Consider the following 21208-nt stretch of genomic DNA (forward strand, 5'->3'; position numbering starts at 1 on the left):
CAAATTTTGCAACAATGGCACAAGAACCTCAAATAAATAGTTTCCTTTTTGGCCATTTGAATCAGCAGCATTACAAATTCTGTGTTTTCTTTAAACACCATCCCTGGAGACCCAAACCCTCCCATGCTGCCTCTCCTTCAGTGAAAACAGCAGGCAACGCAAGCTTTGCCACCCAACACGTGGGGGCCTCTTGGCCATGTAACTCCCTGGAAATCGGCACCAGTTCCTCTCCGCCTCCCCCTGCCTTTTCTCTGATTCAGCAAAGCCCTTGATAAGAAATGTCATTCATCCTTCACTGGGTAATTTTAGCCCCAGCAGATAAGAATCTCTATCAGGCTCAAACATATGGCAGGCTGCAATAGAGCACACAGCAAATGAGCAAGGTAATTTATTTGCTTGCGCTCAGTGTAACCAGGAAGCCCAGCAGGGAAATCGACACAGCAAGGAGCCAGGGCAGGCTGGGGGGACGGCAGTGGCGGGGGATGGACTTGACGTAACAGCGAGTACCAGATTACAGCCTGTCACAAGGAAAACGTATGCAAACCAGGAAAAACAAGGAGGTGCGAAGGACGTTTCAGAAAAACACCTACATGGACGTAAGTTCCGGCAGCATCACATCACCAGAACTTAAAAACACATATGGTTAGCCCTCCATAGTCACAGATTTTTTTATCCACAGGTTGAAAATATTCCACACACATACACACAATCGAAAAACAAAAGCTCGATTGCTTTTATATAAGGGACAGAATTTTACAATGCCATAGTATAGAATAGGATTTGAGGATTCATTAGGGGAGTGTTTCTCAACCTGGGGGTTGCAAGGGGTTTTTTGGAGCGGTCGCCAAGGACCATCAGAAAGGGGCTCTTTGACTGTAGGTGAACTATAAATCCCAGCAACTACCACTGCCAAATGTCATGGTCTATTTTCCCAAACTCCACTAGTGTTCACATTTGACTGTAGGTGAACTATAAATCCCAGCAACTACCACTGCCAAATGTCATGGTCTATTTTCCCCAAACTCCAGCAGTGTTCACATTTGGGCATATTGAGTATTTGTACCACGTTTGGTCCAGATCCATCATTGTTTGAGTCCACAGCACTCTCTGGATGTAGGTGAACTACAATTCCAAAACTCAAGGTCAAGAATGAACAAACCCTTCCCGTATTTTATGTTGTTTATGGGAGTTCTGTGTGACATTTTTGGTTCAATTTCATTGTTGGTGGAGTTCAGAATGCTCATTGATTGTAGGTTAACTATAAATCCCAGCAACTACAACTCCAAAATGACAAAATCAATCCCTCTCAACCCCATCAGTATTCAAATTTGGGAGTATTGGGTATTTGTGCCAAATTTGGTCCAGTGAATGAAAAACATCCTACATATCAGATATTTACATTACAATTCATAACAGTAGCAAAATCACTACTTTATGAAACTTTCCAAACATTGTTTTTTTTTTGTAATGCCATTCTTTGATGTGTTCAGGCCTAGACTTTCCTTTGCAAGCTAAACCCTGGCAATGGAAATAGTTGCATTTTATCAGTTTTTCCCTCCAGAACCAAAACTATCTTTGCTCTCTAGCCTAATTAGAATCGCTAGAGGTTCTTGTCTCAATTATCTTAGAAGGTTCAACTGTTTTTCATTGAGACTCTTATTAACAAAGGATATTTTTAATTTCTCCTTTCCAAAATAAGCACTATCGACCCATTTGCGTTAAATCTCCAAGTCTGGTCTTCTTTTTTTTAAGGAAAATGTAGGCTATTAAAAAAAACTGTCCATAAGTTTCAGACTCAGCTTGGCAGAGTGTCACTTGATCCTGTATTGAATAATCCAGGGCAAACACATAAATTGTCAGGCTAAAATAAAACTGAGCCCAACATGGATTACAAGTAGCCACTACCCTGGTTTTTACAAACCTTTAAAAATGGTAGACAAAAATACATGTAAAAAAATCTGATCTGAGCTGCTGAAATTTGGCGAAATTGACTAATGCAGTGCAAATGACCCATCTGGTCAATTGCTAATCTTAAAAGCAAATTGCACAGGGCATCTTGGTAAACTAGTCAATGAGCTTGTCAACTGCCAGTCAAGCAGAAATCTTGGTTTTATAAGCATTTCAAAGCATTTCCCCAGTCAAGTGGAAGAGGAAGCCTTTAATTTGCTGCTTCTGTTGTCTTTGTCTGTGATCTCACCATCGCAATTTGTATGCATATGTGTGCTTTCAAAAGAGCAAAAGTGGTGGAGCGGTTTTGGTGATAACTAGGATGCCTATGGTTTAAATTTCTGTTTGGCCAATGAAACCCATTGGTTGACTTTTGGCAAATCACATTATCTCAGCTGCAGATTAAAGGAATGCCAAAAAACAAACCCTGAACAAATCTTGCCAATAAAACCCTACAACAGATTCACCTTAGAGACACCATAAGTTTAAAAATGCAAATAAAAAACACTTTTTAAAAACCTCTTAAAGAATTTCTAGATTTTTCAACACAATTCAATGGACAACTTCTGCTGGAGGGCCAACTAATGGCCAGAGAAGGATCCCCGCAAGGAATCTCTAGGTCCTCCACACAACTCCATGATAGAGTCATGCTGGAGAGAACATAATAATAATAATAATAATAATAATAATAATAATAATAATTGTGAAGTTTTCTGGCATTGTATATTTCTGCCGCTTCTGTGATTGTTCATTTGTATTATGATTCAGTAGCCCACTTGTCGATGGATATCCAGAATCAGCAGCATCCACCGTGGTCCTTTTTATCCTGGGCGTCGACCGAGCCAGTATAGACTTTGTTTTGGTTTGTTTCTCCATAGTGCTAATGGGTTAGGTGCTCTTAGTTCCACTCCTCAGCTGAGACATCTCTGGCTTGGTTGGACCTGCTGGTAGCTACACTACCACCAGCACAGCTCTCAGCGTCCTTGGAGCAGTTAAGCCCCCCACCACGACAAGGTGGCACCCATCGGGGGGATTTTGTGATACGAAATCCAGCATATAGATCTCATTTGCTGTGACAGACTGTGCCTTTGTGTCAATAATAATCATGATAATAATAATAATAATAATACACTTTATTTATATTTCGCTTTACTTTATCTCCCCGGAGGGACTCAAGAGTGGATTGCAATACACATACGAGGCAAATATTCAATGCTTTTTTACACACACAGTGAACAACGACATACAACACAGACAAAGGTGAAGGGCTTCCCATTTTTCCATCTCCGGCGTCTGGAGGCAATGCTCAACTTCAGCCATGGGGAGGTGCTCTTATTCCATTTTCCACACCAAGGAGCCTTTTGTCCATGGACATCTCCAATTGTGTTGCAGGCATGTCTGCATATCTGCATGGAGTACCCTTTTTAACTTCCTGCTGAGGCAGTACCTATTAATCTACTAGCATTGCATGCTTTTGAACTGCTCAGTTGGCTATGGCTGACAGTCAAGAGCTCACCCCAACTCGCAGCTTTGAACTGCCGACCTTCCGGTCAGAAGATTTCCTGCAGCTAGCGGTTTAACCCACTGTGCTACCGTGGCCCTGTTAACATGTTAATCAAACCCGCGAATAATCAAATAGGCAAAAGTGAAACCTCAATTGTGAATTAGATGGAGAGAGAAGTGTCTTGGCCAGAGCATTGCAATGGCTTCATGGCTGAGATCTGAACTGGAGGCAAGTAAAATGAATTGAGTTGTGGAACTCCCTTGAATCACTTAACTATGCCTGGAGTGTTGCCTATGTGCAGAAGCTGAACAGCATTGGTTTTAACACGAGACAACAAGCATTATGGTTAAAGGATCAAAATTCCGGACTTATTAGTACATAAAATTCAAAGAACTGCAACCTCAACTCATGCATTAATGATGGTAGCATAATTAAAATCCACACACAAACAAACACGGGAGCTGCTATGCAAATGTGGCCACTGAAATAGCAACATATATCCTTCCCTTCCAAATTTCTGTCCTTAACTGAGACACCTGGACAAAAACACGGAGCAAATGATACCTGAATGGATAGCCCTATTTCATGTACAGTGGATTCCACTCTATCACCAAAGCAAAGTGGTAGGTCTCCCTATTTGTACCATGAGCATTTTGTGCACTGGCCTCCCTTATTTCTTCTGCACGGTATTCCTACCTGCGACTGAAATCTATCAGTCATTCAATGGCTTCACCTCAGAACAATTTGCTATGATCAGCTATGATGGGCGGTTTTGATGGACAACAAGAGTACCGATTAACCTCTGAGCTGCATAAGTGCACTTCGCACATTACAGGGATGCCTTCACACTGCAAAATGCTTTAGAGATGACCGGCAGCCCTATCCTAAATTGCTAGCAGAGGCAATGAGAAGCTGTAATTACAGTGGCATTGTGTGGTCAGACAAATCAGATAAGGCCGTGAGCAATCTGCCAGGGAGGCTTTTTACAGAGTCTCAGAGACCAATGTGAGTTTCTTGCCAATTCAGTGCTTTGCTAGCATTTGGAATGCTTCTGGAACATGGCCATACAGACCGGAAAACTCACAGTGATTCCGGCCATGAAAGCCTTCAACAACACATTAAAGCTCTTCTAAGTTTTCCAGGGATGATGGGTTGAAGTAGTACAACATTTGGAATACTGTAACTCTGCTGTACAGGATCCTACCACGTCTATACATTCACTCATTGAATCCATAATGCAAGTAGGACTCTATTGTTCTGGACATCTGGTGGTGAAACTCCTGGTCAAATATTTTGAATGTTTAAAGAAAGTCAAAGTTCATCCTTATCCAAGATAGAGGTGGATTTTACACAAAATCAAAAGCCTAATCTTACAGTGATAAATGAGTTAAGATTTTAATTCATTCCATGACTAAGCTCTTAACTCAAAATTCTCCTATCTCAAAGTGACTTTACCCACTGAAATGCTATTAATCCATTCCGGCCCCTTGAACCATTTTGTTAAATAAGAAAATGTAGGAGCCCCCAGTGGTGCAGCAGGTTAAACCACTGAACTGCTGAACATGCTACCCCTCTATTCTGCTTTGGTTAGACCACATCTGGAATATTGTGTCCAATTCTGGGCACCACAATTCAAGAGAGAGATTGACAAGCTGGAATGTGTCCAGAGGAGGGCGACTAAAATGATCAAGGGTCTGGAGAACAAGCCCTATTAAGAGCGGCTTAAGGAGCTGGGCATGTTTAGCCTGAAGAAGAGAAGGCTGAGAGGAGATATGATAGCCATGTATAAATATGTGAGAGGAAGCCACAGGGAGGAGGGAGCAAGCTTGTTTTCTGCTTCCTTGGAGACTAGGACGCGGAACAATGGCTTCAAACTACAAGAGAGGAGATTCCATCTGAACATGAGGAAGAACTTCCTGACTGTGAGAGCCGTTCAGCAGTGGAACTCTCTGCCCCGGAGTGTGGTGGAGGCTCCTTCTTTGGAAGCTTTTAAGCAGAGGCTGGATGGCCATTTGTCAGGGGTGATTTGAATGCAATATTCCTGCTTCTTGGCAGGGGATTGGACTGGATGGCCCATGAGGTCTCTTCCAACTCTTTGATTCTATGATTCTATGATTCTATAATTCTATGAAAGGTGGCAGTTTGAATCCAGGGAGTGGGGTGAGCTCCTGCTGTTAACCCCAGCTTCTGCCAACCCAGCAGTTCGAAAACATGCAAATGTGAGTACATCAAGAGGTACCACTTCGGAGGGAAGGTATTGGCACTCCATGTAGTCATGCCAGCCATATGACCTTGGAGGCATCTATGAACAACGCAGGTCTTCGACTTAGAAATTGCGATGAGCACTACCCCCAGAGTTGGACTAACCAAAGTTCCTCAAAGTGTACAAGAGCAAAGCAGACAGCAATCTCCCAAAGCAGAAAAGTCTAGGCATGGAGGCTGCTCCCTTGAAGCCCTAAAGTCCTGTACTCTTGTGCTAGCCCTCCATCTGCTGCTAGCTCTTAACTCAAAATGTTGCTCATATGTTAAAGCAAAAACGGTTTAAGTAACGACTCTTAAATTGGGATGTTCTTAAGCTGAGGTTCACTGATAGTCCACAGCTTGGGAATCACTGGTCTAGGCGGAATACCATTTCTTGCCATTTGAATCCATTGCTTGGTGTGTCCTAGTCTATGATGCAGGAGAAAACATCTGGTACACTATGGGGTAAGTTCTCAGCTGGACTATGGTTACATGACCAAACACTATTAAATTACCTCACTTCCTGACTTGGCATTATCATAGAATAGCAATGGAAACCCTTTGCGATATCTAGAGGGAGCACCTCTGTAAGCATAGCTAGGTTCACTTCAAATGGGCTGTGATTGCTAGGGATGCTATGGTCCATTCACAAGCCAAAGAATTAGCATTGCTTTACAACTTCTTGACTTGGTATACCATAGAATTGCAATGGAAAGCCTTTGAGATATCTAGAGGGAGCACCTCTCTAGTCATAGCTAGATTCATTTCAACTTAACGGGCTGTGATTGCTGGGGATGCTATGGTCCATACAAAGAATTAGGCAGAGCAGTGGTTTCCAAAGTATGTGTTGCAGCTTAGGGCAGAGGCTGCCTTTTTAGTCCCAGGATGACTCACTGGGTAACTTATCCATACATCTGCATGGGGTGGGCCAGATTCACCAATTGTCTCAGAGATACAGTAAAACCACCAAACCTCTGGAGTGGCTCATTCAACGAATTCTTCAGAACCAGGACTAGTCAGAATGTAGACGATGCTCACTACTATAGACTCAAAAAGAAACCTACTCAGGAAACCTCAGTCGGTGCGACCGAAATGCATTAACACAGAATACATAATGATAGTGAAGCATCAGAGTTGAAGGGATGAATCTAACTCTGGAAACTCTGAAGAACAAATGTGTAATTAATTCAGAAATGAGCCAAAGCTGTCAGAATGCTATGGTCCATTCAGAAACTGAGGGCATGGGAATATCTATATGCTGGTAAATTTTACATATCTTGGGTTGTTGTAGGTTTTTCGGGCTATATGGCCATGTTCTAGAAGCATTGTCTCCTGATGTTTCGCCTGCATCTATGGCAAGAATCCTCAGAGGTTGAGACCTCACAACCTCTGAGGATGCTTGCCATAGATGCGGGTGAAACCTCAGAAGAGAATGCTTCTAGAACATGGTCATATTGCCAGAAAAATCTACGACCCAGTTTTGTGACACATCTGTAGACAGTCCACGTTTCACAGGCATATAGAGGGTTGGGAGTACAATGGCTTTACAAATAAGCACTTTGGTCTTCCTGCAAACACTCTCTGCTTCATTCAGAAAATGCTGCTCTTGCAAAGCTCAGGTAGTGCTGTATTTCAGTGTCAATGTAGACTTTTGTGGAGAGGTGACTGCCAAGATAGTGGAAATGGTCAACATGTTCTAACGTTACACCATTAAGTTGTATTTCTGGCATTGCAGACAGATTGGTTGGTGCCTTCTGGAAGAGCACTTTGGTTTTCTCAATATTCAATGAGAGGCCGAGCTTCTCATATGCTTCTGCGAAGGTGTTAAGAGTGGCTTGTAGGTCTTCTTCTGAATGCACACAGATTATGTTGTCAGCAGAATATTGGAGTTCTATAACAGATGCTGTTGACCTTGGTTTTGGCTTTCAGTCTGCTGAGGTTAAATAGCTTGCCATCTGCATCTTGCCAAAACTGCAGCCAAGGATCTATTCTAGAGAATGCCTACAAGGAACATATTGCCTTAGACATGGGTAAGAGAAATAGTTGAGGATGACTTGATGTTATCTTTATTACTATTAAAAAATTATCACTTTTTTTCTTTTAAATTTACAAGTGCTTTGGTTGGTTTGTACTTGCCATAATTCAATTGTAATCTGACATCTGTACCATCCTGAATGGCAAAGGTTGGACTAGATGGCCCTTGCGGTCTCTTCCAATCATAAGATTCTGTGCCATTTCCAAATACAATAAACGGGAGAGGCTGCAGCTTTGCAAGGGTGCAATGAGGCTTTTGTGTTTACCAAAAAGGGACATGGATTAAGAAGGGCTGAGAAACACCCGTTCACTCTAAAGACGCTCCTTTGCAGAAAAGCACTCCTAAGCCAGAGGAGAACGTGCGCGGCACGTAGCAAGCCAGCTTGAGTTTCAAGTTACCCAGGCGGTGATCTTTCATGGAAACGACTAGTGGAAAACCTCTGAGTGTACTTTCCCTTTTTCTGCCCCCCCCTCCCCCCAATGGAAGGAAAACAGCTCTGTAACTCAACTTGATCCAATGAATCATTATCTGACTTCAAAGACAAATCAAAAAGGCATACAGCCTCACATGTGGAAGCGGCAGTGTTTTGGAGAAGACACGTTTACAGGTTGCATTATAAGGAAAATGCAACCTTGGCAAGCATTGCTGATTCTTTGCCAATACACGTGTAAAAGTTACTTTTCCTTTGGTCATTCTGCCAGAGACCATTTGAGGAGTTGTAAGGGTGGCACAGCAGGTTAAACTGCTGAGCTGCTGAACCTGCTGACCAAAAGGTTGGTGGTCACGAATCCAGGGAGCGGGATGGGCTCCAGCTGTTAGCCCCAGCTTCTGCCAACTTAGCAGTTCGAAAACATGCAAATGCAAGTAGATCAATAGTTACTACTTCTGTGGGAAGGTAACGGTGCTCCATACAGTTATGCCGCTCACATGATCTTGGAGGTGTCTACGGACAACGCCGACTCCGGCTTAGAAATGGAGATAAACGCACACCCCTCCTCCCCCCAGAGTCGGACATGACTAGATCTTTACCTTTACCTTTAAGCTCTCCCAAAATAAGTTTTCCAAACAGTAATTATTTTAGACCTGTAGAATTTAGGGAGAATTTTCAAACCTGATTTTGCAGACTTTTAATGCTTATTTATTATCCCAGCCAGAGTGGAAATATCAATAGTGTAGGGGGAAGAAAATAATAAAATACATAAACCCATTAACAGAAAACACTTGAAAAAGAAATGCACATTCCATGTTCTTTTCCATCCTTCGCTGCTTGTCATCTTGTTAATATTTTTCTTTAACTCTTTCTGCAGATTTGTTTGTATTGTTTTTAGTATTTCTAATGTGTTTGCCATGTGCCTTCAAGTTCTCTGTTGATCATAGGGATTTCTTAGGCAAGGAAATCCAGGTCCTTCCCTTGAAATACAGCCAATACTGCCTGATATTTGTTGGAAGTTTCCCACCCAAAAACTAACCATGTCTGACCTTGTTAAGTTTCCAAAATCAGACCTGATCTGGTGCCTTAAGGTATTTAGTTCCAGCAACTATCTTAATACTCATTCATTTCATATTGCCTTATCAATAAGAATGATGGCTGAGAGTAGAAAATGTTTTCAAGCTTATATTTGAGACTCCATCTACACTGACCATTTAATGCAGCTAACTTCAAACTGCAGTGGAAAGACCACAAATTCCTATAAAAGCTCACAAAAGAAAACCCTTAATGCATACCAGTTCTTTGTATAATCACCATCCAGGTCTCAAAACTGGTTCCTGGATTCTCTATACAGTCATCTGTATAGGGAATCAACTTTCTTCAACAGTTACTATACTCCCAACTCAAGAACATGAAACATAACAGTGATGGACAGGAAAAAAAGATTTAAAGATGGGCTTAAAGCTAACCATAAAAACTGTGGCATAGACATAAAAAAACTGGGAAGTCCTCGCCCTTGAGCATGCTAGCTGGAGGTCAGCTGTGACTAGCAGTGCTGCAGGAGTCGAAGAGGCATGAATGGAGGGCAAAAGGGAGAAACGTGCAAGAGGAACGTGCATCAAGCCAAACCTGATGGGAACACCTTCCACCTGGAAACCAATGTCCTCACTGTGGGATTACATGCAGATCAAGAATAGAAGCATCATCCTTGGGCTACGAGGGATCGCCTAAGTAAGTACAGCAGAACCACTTCCTTCAACATTGGTTTGAAACTGGTTATCACCTATAAAGCCCTATACGGTTCAGGTCCAGCCTATCTTTGAGACCGCATCTCCTTCTATAAACTGGTGTGGGCTCTGAGATCTTCCGGGGAGGCCCTCCTCTCGGTCCCTCCTCCGTCTCAAGCGTGGTTTGTGGGGACGAGAGAGAGGGCCTTCTCGGTGGTGGCCTCCTGACTTTGGAATGGCCTCCCTAGAGAGATTAGATTAGTTCCTACTCCCCAAGTTTTCTGAACTAATTTGAAAACATGGCTTTTCAAACAGGCCTTTGGCCATGTTTAGGAATCCTTAATTATTATACTCGATTTAGTGATTATTTCACCTTGCATTTTATGGGACTCATATTGATTGCAGTTGTCTTATATCTGATTCTGCAGCTATTGTTGCATTAAATTGAATTTTTAACTAGTGGGGTTTTATGATGCTATGCCATTTGGTATTGCTACTGTGCCATTGTTTATACACTTGCAATTTGTGTGTTTGCATTAATGAGTGCTTTTGTGAGCCGCCCCGAATTCCTTCGAGGAGATGGTGGCGGGGTATAAAATTATTACTTCTACTACTACTATTACTACTAGTAGTATTATTATTTAACTGCATCAAGTGGTCAGTATAGATGGAGCATAAAACTCAACATGAGAGGAGAAAACAGTAACGCTATAGGAAATGTGGTTGGGAATTCGGTATCGTATGTGTGGTTATTTAATGACTTGCAGTGCATGCGGATATGTTTCTCCATAATTCCACTCCTGAGAATGGTTCCCATAGGTATCTTTCTGCTTTTTCAAGAACAGAGACTGCTCTGCTCTTGATGGGATGAAGGAGAAAAGGCAATGGCACCTGAGGAAGGAGGGGACCTTGAAATCAGTCTTTCCACTTCACCTGTTTCACCTGCTTCCAAAAAAGAGAGAGCGAGAAAGGCACGTCAGAGCAGGAGTGAGTACACCTGGCTGGATCTACTTTTTCTTCCACTTTGAGTCTGAGGTCCAGTTGAAGCAACACAGTGGCTGAAACAGGTGAGTATATGTAAAGCATTAAGGTGCCTTTGAACATATGCCCAGGAACCTGTGACCGGTAATGGAACAAAGCTTTCAAGTCCTTTCATGTCCAAACCTATTCTTGGCTTTCCTTCAAGCATTCTATTTCAGGAACCTGATTTAGGGAAGGCAGGAGGAGGTTATATGAGTTGCTATTGTGACATAAGCCTTTGTTATACAGTATGACCCTCATATTCACAGGGATATGATTTTGGACTTACTGTGGATACTCAAAAACTATACATAACAGCAAACATTATTGAAATGCATGACTTACAGAAAGATACCATAGAATTGTGCTGGAGGGCCAAGAGCAGTGTTTCTCTACCTTCCTAATGATGCAACCCCTTAATACATTTCCTCATGTTGTGGTGACCCGCAAATATAACATTATTCTTGTTGCTACTTCGTAACTGTAATTTTGCTATTGTTATGAATTGTGATGTAAGTATCAGATATGCAGGATGCATTTTCATTTACTGGACCAAATTTGGCACAAATACCCGATACGCCCAAATTTGAATACTGGTGGGATTGTTGGGGGGTTATTTTGCGATTTGGGAGTTGTTGTTGCTGGGATTTATAATTAACCTACAATCAATGAGCATTCTGAACTCTACCAATGATGGAATTGAACCAAACTTGGCACACAGAACTCCCATGACCAACAGAAAATACTGGAAGGGTTTGGTGGGCACTGACCTTGGGTTTTGGAGTTGTAGTTCACCTACATCCAGAGAGCACTGTGGACTCCAACAACAATGGATCTGGACCAAACTTGGCATGAATACTTAATATGCCCAAATGGGGTGGTGTTTAGGGAAAATGTTTAGCGCTCCATGCAGTCATGCCGGCTACATGACCTTGGAGGTGTCTACGGACAACGCTGGCTCTTCAGCTTAGAAATTGAGATGAGCACCACACCCCAGAGTCAGACATGACTGGACTTAATGTCAGGGGACTACCTTTATCTTTACCTTAGGGAAAATAGACCTTGACATTTGGGAATTGTAGCTGCTGGGATTTATAGTTCACCTACAATAAAAGAGCCCCTTGAACCCCACCAACGATAGAATTGGGCCAAACTTCCTACACAGAACCCACGTGACCAACAGAAAATACTGGAGAGATTTGGGAGGAATTCACAGTGATTTAGGAGCGATGTAGTTCACCCATCTCTGGAAAGCAACGTGAATCCAAATGACTATGGATCTGGACCAAATTTGGCACAAATGCCTGATATGCCCAAATGGGAATACTGGTGGGGCTGGGCAGGGGATTGATTTTGTCATTTGGGAGTTGTAGTTGCTGCCAAAGGGGTTCCTAAGACCATCAGAAATATGTGTTTTCTGATGTTTTTTGGCAATGCCTCTGAAACCCCCCTCGCAACCCCTAGGTTGAGAAACACTGGCCTACTTAAACATTTTTTTTTCCAAATATGGGTAACTGAAACCACAGTACTGGTCCCGAGGATATGGTGATTGGACAGGACTGCAACTCACCCAGAAATCGACCAAGAGAATGCAGTCTACCTTCTCTTTGACCTCAGCACAAGTAGGCCTTTTAATCTTCTTGGATTATCTATCTCTATGCTTTACTAGATGAGAATAAATTAATACCATACTTGGCCTGTACACCCATGTCCCACCCCATTCAATCTCTGCCACCAGGAAGCAGAAGAAGAAAAAGAAAATCTGCATTTCCAGTTTGTTCAAGCCAGTCAGATCAATCTTGATCGATATGAAGCAGCTTCTTTTTTTGACATTCAAGAGTCTCTGGGCATAACACAGACATCTTTCTATCTCTCTTTGAAAGCCTCCCTGGTTTCCGTTTTGCAAATACAATGCTCCAATGTCCTTATCAAGATGTTTTTCTTCCTTCCGAATCACAGAACGCACGTAAATGTGTTTAGGTCAAAGTGCTCCTCCTTTCAGGGACTGCAACGTCAGGATTAAAAGCCTGGGTAGCCAGCGTGCTGAAAATAGAACCACGCACACAATCGCGGAGAGGTGTATATATAGGAAAAATATCAAGGTAATGGCTTGGGATCGAAGGTTCCGATGAATAATGTATTTGTTTTTCCTGCCACAGTGCTTTCCTCAGAGCTATCTCTGTGCAAATAAGTCAACAAACACTCCAATTACTCCCTCATTGCTTTTTCGGAGAATAGGGACCCAAGAGAGCAATACGTTGAACTAAGCGAACTGAGGGGAACAGGAAAAAATATCCCATTGCTGCCAGTCTGTATGACCAAGGCAGCCTGGAAAACACATGCAAAACAAATGCACAGTGCATAGAATCATAGAATCAAAGAGTTGGAAGAGACCTCATGGGCCATCCAGTCCAACCCCCTGCCAAGAAGCAGGAATATTGCATTCAAATCACCCCTGACAGATGACCATCCAACCCCTGTTTAAAAGCTTCCAAAGGAGGAGCCTCCACCACACTCCGGGGCAGAGAGTTCCACTGCTGAACGGCTCTCTCAGTCAGGAAGTTCTTCCTCATGTTCAGATGGAATCTCTTGTAGTTTGAAGCCATTGTTCCGCGTCCTAGTCTCCAAGGAAGCAGAAAACAAGCTTGCTCCCTCCTCCCTGCGGCTTCCTCTCACATATTTATACATGGCTATCATATTTCCTCTCAGCCTTCTCTTCTTCAGGCTAAACATGCCCAGCTCCTTAAGCCGCTCCTCATAGGGCTTGTTCTCCAGACCCTTGATCATTTTAGTCGCCCTCCTCTGGACACATTCCAACTTGTCAATATCTCTCTTGCATTGTGGTGCCCAGAATTGGACACAATATTCCAGGTGTGGTCTAACCAAAGCGGAATAGAGGGGTAGCATTACTTCCCTAGATCTAGACACTATGCTCCTATTGATGCAGGCCAAAATCCCATTGGCTTTTTTTGCTGCCACATCACATTGTTGGCTCATGTTTAACTTGTTGTCCACAAGGACTCCAAGATCTTTTTCACACGTACTGCTCTCGAGCCAGGCGTCCCCCCCCCCCTCCATTCTATATCTTTGCAGGGTTTTGCCATGTGCCAAAACAATGCTGGTCATCTTCTGGCTGCCTCCCTTTCAGGTGGGGCTTTTTCCAAGCAGGGATGCATCTACACTGCTGAATGCACGCAATTTGACATCACTTTAACTGCCACAGTTCAGTCCTATGGAGTCATGGAAGTTGTAGTTTTACAAGGTCTTTAGCCGCCTTCGCTGCCAGACAGTGCTGGTGCCTCACAAGACGACAAATCCCAGCACTCCACTGCATTGAAGTGGTGTCAAAAATGCATGAAATCTACAGCGTAGAAATATCCCAGGATAAAACCCCTACCAGGAGGGGGAAAGGAAAGTTAGAATCATTGAATCTTCATAGAATCATAGAGCTGTAGGACACTTCAAGGGCCATCCAGTCCAACCCCTTCTCATGCAGGAGTACACTATCAAAACACTCCTGATAGATCAGTGGTTCTCAACCTGTTGGTCCCCAGGTGTTTTGGCCGAGAACTCCCAGAAATCCTAGCCAGTTTACCAGCTATTAGGATTTCTGGGAGTTGAAGGCCAAAACATCTGGGGACCCACAGGTTGAGAACCACTGTGATAGATGGTTTCTATTTAAAACCCGAGAGAGAGAGAGAGAGAGAGAGAGAGAGAGAGAGAGAGAGAGAAGGAGACTCAGCTGGACTTGGAGGCAGCATATTCCTCTGACTAACAGCTTTTATTGTCTCAAAATTCTTCCTAATATTCAGGTGGGATCTTGTTGAAATTTGAATCTATTCCTCCATGTCTTGGAGCGATTCTAGATAAACACTTTTTTTCTGAGGCCAATCTGGAAGGTCAAATTTGGATCGAGGACCTTAAGATCGTCTGGAGAGGCCCTGCTCTCCGTCCTGCCACCATCACAAGCACGGCTGGCGGGGACGAGAGACAGGGCCTTCTCAGTGGTGGCCCCTCAGCTATGGAACGCCCTTCCTATGGAGATTAGATTGGCTTCTTCGCTTTTAGCATTTCAGAAAAAGACTCAAGACACGACTATTCGACTGAGTAACGGACATAAGAACGGAATCAACTACAAGATGAATTGGGCATTGTTTTAATGAGTATTTATTGAATTATGTTTTATTACAGCTGTTATGATTTTATTGATGTTAAAGTTTTTATATTGTAACTGTGTTTGTGGTGGTATTGAATTTTGCCTTGTAAACCCCCCCCCCCCCCGAGCCGCTGTAAATAAATAAATAAATAAATAAATCAGTCCCAAAATGGTTTCTCACAGACTGAGACCTTTCCCCACTGAGGTTTACCTAAGAGTGATGGCTACTAAGTTACAGGCACACCTGCTTATATGGAAGCCCCTTGGCTTTTGCAGAGGAAGGAAGAAGTCCTGACCATACAGCAGCACCAAATCTAGTTCAGTACTGCCTTCCTCCTGCTTACCATCTCCTTCTTGCTCTGACCATAGTGTTGGCTATCAAATGGGACATGGGTAGTATCCATTGTTTGTTGCCTTCAAGAGGGTGCCAATGTAATGCGGGGGGGGGGGGGGGGAGGAATTGCCTTCTCCTCCTTTCCCCTCTCCCTTCTTAAATTTATTTATTATTTATTTCATTCACTTATACCCCGCCCTTCTCACCCCGAGGGGGACTCCCAAGCAATGAGCAGAAGAAGACTAGCCATGTCATGCTGTTTGGCTATCAGAAATATTAAAAATTAACTAGGTGTTTTTAATTACAAAAATATGGGTCAAGCACTGTCAGGGTCAAATGGATGCAATGACTCAGCAAAAGCTGCAGTTCTATATAAGCAGGTATGCCTGTAGCTTAGTAGCTGTCAGTCTGAGGTAAACCTCAGTGGGAGAAAGGTCTCTGTGAGAAGGCCTCACAGTGTGAGGTAGGCCTTAGTCTGAGAGAGAAGGCAGAGTGTGAAAAAGCCTGGTGTGAGAAGCTTCAGTGAGAGAAAGGTCTCTGTGAGAAGGCCTCACAGTTTGAGGTAGGCCTTAGTCTGAGAGAGAAGGCTGAGTGTGAAAAGGCCTGGTGTGAGAAGCTGCAGTGAGAGAAAGGTCTCTCAGAGAAGGCCTCACAGTGCGAGGTAGGCCTTCGTCTGAGAGAGAAGGCAGAGTGTGAAAAGGCCTGGTGTGAGAAGCTTCAGTGAGAGAAAGGTCTCTGTGAGAAGGCCTCACCGTGTGAGGTAGGCCTTAGTCTGAGAGAGAAGGCAGTGTGAAAAGGCCTGGTGTGAGAAGCTTCAGTGAGAGAAAGGTCTCTGTGAGAAGGCCTCACCGTGTGAGGTAGGCCTTAGTCTGAGAGAGAAGGCAGAGTGTGAAAAGGCCTGGTGTGAGAAGCTTCAGTGAGAGAAAGGTCTCTGTAAGAAGGCCTCACAGTGTGAGGCAGGCCTTAGTCTGAGAGAGAAGGCTGAATGTGAAAAGGCCTGGTGTGAGAAGCTTCAGTGAGAGAAGCTCCAAGTTGAAGGCCTCGTGTGTAAAGCTACTATGTGAAACTCCTGTGTAATTTTGGTAAGGGGAGACTCTGTGAGAGTGAAGCAGTTTATCTGCATGAGAAAGTATCCCAGTGTGGAAGAAAAGAAGGAAGTATAAAGAACTTTATTTGTGTCATGGAAACCTTGTTTTTGGAAATAGTTCAACCATATTATTTTGCTATAAAGAAAAGCATCCTATGGAAGAGCTAACAATTGTCTGTGTGTTTTTGTGGTTTTTTAAAATCACTTTTGGCTACTGGTGCTGGGTCCTGCTGCTGCTACGAAGTGACTCTGCTGTACATTTATGAGAGTCTTTTGCTAATAAGCCCACTCGCCCAACATTGTCTGCCTCTATGAGGATAAAAAGAGGGGGATATTGAGTGCCATACGGTGTCCCTGGTTTACCCAAGCCCTGGGACTATAGAATGGCCAGGCAAACAGTTGTGGTTGGCTCCAGCTCAGAACCAACCCAATCGCTCATACAGACCCAAAGTTGTGGTTTGCTCCATATTTTCAGGAAAAATTCAGAGCAACTGATGACTTTTTAAATGCAGTTCAAGGTCACAATACAAATCACATCCAAGAGTCATGCAGGTGTGAAAGAGCTGTCCCTTGCCCCTTACAAAGCTCAGTGTAAATGTTCTCCTAGTCTCTAGAGCAGGCATGGGCAAACTTTGGCCCTCCGGGTATTTTGGTAGGCTGTTAGGAATTGTGGGAGTTGAAGTCCAAAATACCTGGAGGGCCTAAGTTTGCCCATGCCTGCTCTAGAGCAGCAGAAAACAACCTCTCTCAGTCTACAAAATGAGTTTTTCCAATATTTAAAAATGGCTCTGGTGTCACTTATTGACTTTCTTAAGAGTTTGAAGGGTGCTAATGTCAACATGTCTTCGTTGTGGCCTTCTCAAGGAACTAGGACCATATGGAATCAAAATTTTAAAGAAGTGGGGCATTCACATTACAATATATATATAGCACTCTCATTTCACTTTAACTGCCATCCACGAGGATCCTGGGATTTTGTGGAAATTCATTTCTGCAGAGTTCTCATGCTGTAATTCAAAGGAGAGTTGTAAACAATTCCCCAATGCTCCTGCAAGATGCTCTGACCTGAGCTTTGAGATAGTCTTCAGGGAAGGGAGTTCAGGTGTTACTAAATGTTACCACCACAAATCACCTTCCCCACCCCATTCCAACATTTGCTAAAATGCATTAAGAGGGAGCTCCTATTCAAGTGGCAGCTTGTTTCCTTTGCAGACTGAGTCCAAGATCTAATTGGGGCATTATGCGGATGCTTGCAAACTCCTAGATTTCCAATCTTGCACAACTTGCATCCAAGAGCACCTATTGCTCCATTCCACTTCTGCTATGAGCCAAGAAAGCAACTGACTGGCCCAGAAGAGGGTGCTCCAAGTCCCTAGAACCCATTCAGATTTTCCAATTCCAGAAGAACTTTTGGTTTTCCATAGTTCTATCATATGCCTTCCATCCTCCAACTTTTTTAGCTCTGCCAGCAATAGACATGATCTGAGCCTTAAGTTGTTGTCATTGCAAATCTTTCCCCTTCCTCACACTATGATTTCAAAACTTCATCAACTTACCATTCTCTTGATATTTTGGCTTGATTTGGGCTGAAGTTGTTGAATGAGGTGAGCATCATGTTGTGAGCTGCAAAGTAAGATATAACATTTTTAAAAGTCCCAGTCATCAAGGTGTATCAGCAGAATCCTTCCAGCATTGTGAACCAATGGGGAAAGAAGACACAGAACAACTTTGATCCTTACTGAGTTCAGAATATGGCAGTGGTTCCCAACCTGTGGGCCATGGACCACCAGTGGTCTGCAAGAATGTAAATATGGTCTATGGCCTCATTATTACTACACCGTTGCCTCGAAACCATGCGGCAACGAGAGCGACTGGTCTCGTGAAACCCTCTTATAGAGCTGAGACAATGGGGATGTTGAGAGGAGAGAGGCTGACTACCTACGAAAGATTACTGCTTCCACATCATCTCTAGATTAATATGGTTTTCTGTGGACAAGCAGATGACCACTACTGGATGGCATATGTTCTGTATCAGAAACTAGAGATGTGGTCTATCCAATGAAATTTTCTGAATCACCACCCTAAAACAAATCTAAAGTTGACCAAGAAATGATTCGTAACTCTTTTGATACTAATACTGGAGAGTGGTCCCTAGTCAAGTAGTCCCTGGTCAAAGTGGTCCCTGGTCAAAAGAAAGTTGGGAACCACTGGGATATGGGGATGGGGTCATATGTTGAAGACATGGTATAAATTGAGGATATCTTCAATTGTCCTTGTGCTGCATCCATTACCTTCCCATTGTCCTGTAACTGTGAAGTCCTGTTGATGCTGTTGCTTTTGTGTGTGTGGCATGCCTCACAATCTTCTATCAACATATGATGATCCCAGGAATGTCATGGGATTTTCTTACAAATTCTCAGATGTGGTTTGGCCAGTTTATCCTGTGAAATAATGCCTAAAGCACCTGATATTTGCTGCTAGTGCCCTATCCTAACTAGAGCTGACTCTTCTTAGCTTCCAAGATCAGATGAGATATGGTGCCTTTAAGGCAAGAATGGGCAAACTTCAGCCTTCCAGGTGGTTTGGACTTCAACTCCCACAATTCCTAACAGTCTACCAGCTGTTAGAAATTGTGAGAGTTGAAGTCCAAAACACCTGGAGGGCCGAAGTTTGCTCATTCCTGCATTTGGATACTTTGGCCCTGCTGTTGTTGCTGACCAGTTCATAATGGAGGAAAATAGGAAGACACTGGGTTGTTGTAGGTTTGTTTGTTTGTTTTTTTTGCTATATGGCCATGTTCTAGAGGCATTCTCTCCTGATGTTTTTTTGGGCTGTATGGCCATGTTCTACAGGCATTTTCTCCTGATCTCACAACATCTGAGGATACTTGCCGTAGATGCAGGCGAAACGTCAGGAGATAATGCCTCTACAACGTGGCCATACAGCCCGAAAAAACCTACAACAACACAGTGATTCGGGCCATGACAGCCTTCAACAACGACTCCGGCCCTGTTTACCTCTCTGAACGTATTCTCCCCCTATGAACCCTTCAAGATTATTAAGATCGTCTGGAGAGGCCCTGCTCTCGGTCCCACTGGCCTCGCAAGCACGTCTGGTGGGGACGAAGGACAGGGCCTTCTCGGTGGTGACCCCTCGACTCTGGAACTCTCTCCCACTGGAGATCAGAACTGCCCTGTCTATCCTGACATTTAGGAAACAGGTGAAGGCTAGGTTATGGAGACAGGCATACAGGCATTCGACGAGTGAGCCAACACCCTGAGATATGGATGGAGGATGATGAGCAACGATTTTAGTGTGACGACTGACCATTATAGTTATTGATTGTAATTGCTGTTTTAACGTTTTACTGTAATATGTATTATGATGTTTTATTGATTGTATGTGATATTATGGTTGGAAACCGGTCTGAGTCCCTCAAGAGAGGTGAGAAGGCCGGTATACAAAACTTTTAAATAAATAACAATACAATAGGGAGACAATTTAGACCATGAAGATACAACAACTCTGAACTCCAATGTGGAGTAAAAGGTGGGTGTATTTTATTTATGGGTGCAGCCTCATATCTTCGCTCCATGGCAGTTGCTTCTCTGTGATGTGACCCACATCTACCTCCCTTCACTGGCCGGCAACAACAACAGAGACCCTTTTCTCAGGCTCCACAGCTTTTGGTTGGTGGAAAGATGCACAACTGCATATGTGAAGCTACATGTTAGTGTAGGATCTTACCCAAATCTGCCAACTTTGAGCAATCTTTTTCTCCAGTCACAGTTACATAGCATTTTCCTCCCCTCTTGTCTACACTGGCATAGTTACAGCTACAAAACCTACCCATAAGATTCCAGTCACTGCGTTGTGGATACTTCCCAAAGGGAGCTCCAGTTTTCCACAGTGCAGCAAAAAGGCAGAGCTAAATCTCTATTCCCTGTCCACTACTAACCCCGTTTCAGGACTCAGAGCCTGAATCTGGAGCCTGGCCAACTAAGTCAGCAGGACAAGATTGCCCTACAAGCGCTCCTCAGCTGTCTTGAGAGAGATGAGCTCTGGCACGAGACTGACAAGCAAGGCTATTTTTAATCGTATTTGCTGCAATTTGCATGCATTTTGCATATTTTCCCCTGTAACTTGCAGAAATTATAAATGTCTTACAGATTGCTGAAAATAAAGACTAGGTGACTTTGGGGTCCAAAATCCATCACTAAACCCAAATGAGAGTTTGAATCAATGGGATTTACTTAAGCATTAACATACCATATAGCAACTGACTCAGCAGGGAAAATCAAATTGGAATGTGTGTGTGTGCGTTTTCAAGTCGCCTGTCAACTTATGGTGACCCTGTGAATTTCAAAGGCAAGAAATACTACTCTGAAATGTATCCCACAGCATTTCAGAGTAGTATTTCTGTTTTCCATTCAAATAAAAACCAGGGCTGGCCCTCCTTAGTTTCAAAGTTAAGGTATTGACCAAGACTATTCTCCAACATTTCAGAGATGTGGCCCAGTACAAACTGATTTTGGTCATGATGGCAAAAGGTATTCATGAGGAAGAAGAGACAAACCGAGAAATGGTGCATCAGATTCCTTTTTCCCAAATCCACAAGGATTCTACCCCATTCCTCTTCTCACCTTTCTGAGTTAATTAGATAGATCGAACTTCTTTCACACTTGCATCAACTGATGCTGAGAACAAATAGGGAAAGTGATCACAGG

General features: G+C 43.3%; 1 long non-coding RNA gene across 1 annotated transcript in view; it reads right to left on the reverse strand.

Annotated features, from left to right (window-relative positions):
* The window catches only part of LOC132772855 (uncharacterized), a 189732-nt gene that overhangs the window by 3678 nt on the left and 164846 nt on the right, over window positions 1-21208 (reverse strand). Inside the window, exon 4 of the long non-coding RNA XR_010909794.1 lies at window positions 18038-18104. This is a non-coding gene — a long non-coding RNA (uncharacterized lncRNA). The remainder of the gene's footprint in view (window positions 1-18037; window positions 18105-21208) is intronic.

This window comes from Anolis sagrei, chromosome 4 (genome assembly GCF_037176765.1).
Source record: "Anolis sagrei isolate rAnoSag1 chromosome 4, rAnoSag1.mat, whole genome shotgun sequence".
Classification (NCBI taxonomy): domain Eukaryota; kingdom Metazoa; phylum Chordata; class Lepidosauria; order Squamata; family Dactyloidae; genus Anolis; species Anolis sagrei.